Source organism: Octopus sinensis, unplaced genomic scaffold (assembly GCF_006345805.1).
Source record: "Octopus sinensis unplaced genomic scaffold, ASM634580v1 Contig14469, whole genome shotgun sequence".
NCBI classification, from domain to species: domain Eukaryota; kingdom Metazoa; phylum Mollusca; class Cephalopoda; order Octopoda; family Octopodidae; genus Octopus; species Octopus sinensis.
Window position 1 is genome coordinate 5,254 of NW_021833250.1, and position 3,795 is coordinate 9,048.

Genomic DNA, 3,795 nt, shown 5'->3' on the forward strand with positions numbered 1-3,795 from the left:
AATTGTCAGCTCGAAGTTTAACAACTTTATTCTAATAAACGACTAAATGCTAACATTTATATTCTCTTACAATGTAAACTTGCTTTCGTCACAATCTTTACGTCTCTACACTGCTTTTCTTCTACCAGCTCACTATTGCATCGACTAAGCAATCTTTCTTTTATTCTAACTCCCATTGTTCACCACTAGCGGCTACCCTCACGCTTACTCACTCTCTCGCTTTCAGATTTCACTTTGCCGCTGACAATTTGATCAATAGGCCTTCACTGTCGCACCACACTACCCTTGCTGCTGCTACGTCCCCATCTTACCCACAAATGCTCCTCAACACAACGTCGCACACGTCATCACAAACATTTGCTCTGGCTATCCACACCAATAGCAAATACCTGAGCATCATCCTAACACGACGCTCGTCAAAACAACAACGTCCAACACTTAGCAAAATTATCGCAGCTTGCGTGATTGACGCTTTTTCAATTCACTTCCGTCGACATTATGCTTGTGGAAACTACTCTCTCGCTGCATATTGCTAAAACTCGCATCAAGTTTACTCACTGGTGCATAATTGGACACTTGGCAGCGAGCAATGTAAACAAGGTAAGTAACGAATGCTGCTAATGACAACAATCCTAATCAAATGTATGCTAATTTGAATGCGACAGGCAAGCAAAGACAAAGCCACAGATTTGCTATCTTCACATGGTATATCAAATAAAAACGTTCTAATGACTCGGCTCTATCGTTTACGGCCATATCACATCAATGAAGTTAAGCAAATTCGAGCCTAGTTAGTACTTAGATGGGTGACCGCTTGGGAAACCTAGGTGCTGTAAACGTCTTTCTCTCTCTTTATTTTCGATTTATTCTTGCAGTCTTCTCCACTTCAAGTGCATGTCTGCTTTCACTTCGAACAAAAATTATACATATTTGCACGCACCAATTTCCATGCTTTACTCTCACTGCACTTGCGCAGCTCTATTTTGCCAAATGAAATCACTGTTTACCAATGTTTATTTTGTCTTTCAGTCGTAGCCACCGCTCGCCTCAAGGTTCAACCAGCTTTCACTAATTCAGCCACATACACAACAAAAAAACACACACACATACACAACAATCACACACACAAACAAAAAAAATACACACACGCACACACATACACAACAAAAACACACACACACAGGTAATCGGTCCGTAAGTCAGGGATAACATTGAAATAAACAAGCCTTTGAAGACAGAAAACAGAAGACTGAAAAGGATGAATAACACAGCAAGTGAATTGAGGTCAAAACAGAGAATACGATTGGTTAAAATTCGAAGAATTAAACTACGTAAAAAGTAGAAATTACGTTTTTCTCAAAAAAACTAATTGAAATTAATGTTTTCTTTTGACACATTCTACCAGTATGCGAAGTTTCAAATTATTTATTTAAAAGGGAAAATCTGTCCGAATAAAACCGCGTTTTATTTTACACACATCTCAGCATCGTTGGCTTTGTCTTTGCCGGCCTGTCGCATTCAAATTAGCATACATTTGATTAGGATTGTTGTCATTAGCAGCATTCGTAACTTACCTTGTTTACATTGCTCGTTGCCAAGTGTCCCATCATGCACCAGTGAGTAAACTTCATGCGGGCTTTAGTAATATGCAGCGAGAGAGTAATTTCCACAAGCATAGTGTCGATGGAAGTGAATTGAAAAAGCGGCAATCACGCAAGCTGCGAAAATTTTGCTAAGTGTTGAACGTGGTTGTTGTGGCGAACGTGGTGTAAGGATGATGCTTAGGTATTTGCTATTGGTGTGGATAGACAGAGCAAATGATTGTGATGACGTGTGCCACGTTGTGGTGAGGAGCATTTGTGGGTAATATGGGGACATAGCAGCAGCAGGGGTAGTGTAGTGCGACAGTGAAGGCCTATTGATAAAATTGTCGGCGACAAAGTGAAATCTGAAAGCGAGAGAGTGAGTAAGCGTGAGGGTAGCCGCTAGTGGTGTACAATGGGAGTTAGAAGAAAAGAAAGATTGCTTAGTCGATGCAATAGTGAGCTGGTAGAAGAGAAGCGGTGTAGAGGGGTAAAGATTGTGTCGAAAGCGAGTTTACATATTAAGAGAAAAAAATGCTAGCATGTAGTCATTTATTAAAATAAAGGTGCTAAAGTGCGAGTTGATAATCGCTTACGGCCATATCACGTTGAAAGCACCGGTTCTCGTCTGATCACCGAAGTTAAGCAACGTCGACCCTAGTCAGTACTTAGATGGGTAACCGCTTGGGAAACCTAGGTGCAGTAAGCAGAGTACATTGTTAAATTTTTTTTTTCTAAATTGTTTTAAAAAAGTTTATGAGTTTCCACCTATGCTGAAATTTCAACGTAACTCTACAGTAGATTTTATATTTTGTTTCCCTTCTCGTGTCTTTTCTTTATTTTAATGACTTCTATTGCGAGAGGCGTCGACCGTTCTCTGCTGCAGTTGCGTGCACTATGCTCTACGCTACAGTCAACATTTCCACATTTTTTCCCTTCGCATCGCTACAGACTGTTGTACAGAATACGTGAGAAGATTTTCTCTTCCTTCCTCCGTTCATTGTTTCATGTCTACGTGCTATGATTGAACCCCTCTCATTGCACATTTAGTTCATTCCTAAAATAATCGACTAAGTAGGACAGCCGATCAAATTCACTCTGTCAATATGTATGGGTAAAACGAAGTTTAAGCATGAAGCAGGAATCCGCAGGGTGGCGAATGTGCTGAGGTAAGTGCAACCTACACGTTTGCTAGAAGACTGTGGCTGAATTAGTGAAAGCTGCATGAAATTTGAGGCGAGCTGTCACTACGACTGAAAGACAAAGTAAACATTTGTAAACAGTGATTTCATTTCGCAAAGTAAACGTCTGCAAGTGCAGTGAGAGTAAAGCATGGAAATTGGTGCGTGCAAATATGTATATTTTTTGTGCGAAGCAAAAGCACACATACACTTGAAGTAGAGAAGACTGCAAGAATAAACCGAAAATAAAAAGACAGAAAGATGTTTACAGCACCTAGGCTTCCCAAGCGGTTACCCATCTAAGTACTAACTAGGCTCGATTTTGCTTAACTTCGGTGATCGGACGAGAACCGGTGTTTTCAAAGTGATATGGCCGTAAACGATAGAGCAGCGTCATTAGAACCTTTTTATTTGATACACCATGTGAAGATAGCAAATCGTTGCGTAGTGATGCATTGTATTATAGAGTTTTATTTTACTCACATCTCAGCATCTGTGGCTTTGTCTTTGCCGGCCTGTTGCATTGAATCTAGCATAAATTTGATTAGGATCGTTGTCATTAGCAGCATTCGTAACTTACCTTGTTTACATTGCTCGTTGCCAAGTGTCCCATCATGTACCAGTGAGTAAACTTGATGCGTGCTTTAGTAATATGCAGCCAGAGAGTAATTTCCACAAGCATAATGTCGATGGAAGTGAATTGAAAAAGCGGCAATCATGCAAGCTGCGAAAACTTTGCTAAGTTTTAGACGTTGTTGTTGTTGATGCTTAGGTATTTGCTATTGGTGTGGATAGCCAGAGCAAATGTTTGTGATGACGTGTGCCACTTTGTGTTGAGGAGCATTTGTGGGTAAGATGGGGACATAGCAGCAGCAGGGGTAGTGTAGTGCGACAGTGAAGGCCTATTGATAAAATTGTCGGCGACAAAGTGAAATCTGAAAGCGAGAGAGTGAGTAAGCGTGAGGGTTGCCGCTACTTGTGTACTATGGGAGTTAGAATAAAAGAAAGATTGCTTAGTCGATGCAATAGTG

General features: G+C 40.6%; 2 non-coding genes across 2 annotated transcripts; one reads left to right on the forward strand and one right to left on the reverse strand.

Moving 5' to 3' along the window:
* The first annotated feature begins 2,173 nt into the window (after nucleotides 1-2,173).
* LOC115230087 lies at nucleotides 2,174-2,292 on the forward strand. Its single transcript, XR_003883402.1, has one exon. It is a non-coding gene; the product is annotated as a 5S ribosomal RNA (ribosomal RNA).
* Nucleotides 2,293-3,026: 734 nt separating this feature from the next.
* LOC115230086 lies at nucleotides 3,027-3,145 on the reverse strand. Its single transcript, XR_003883401.1, has one exon. It is a non-coding gene; the product is annotated as a 5S ribosomal RNA (ribosomal RNA).
* Nucleotides 3,146-3,795: the final 650 nt, after the last annotated feature.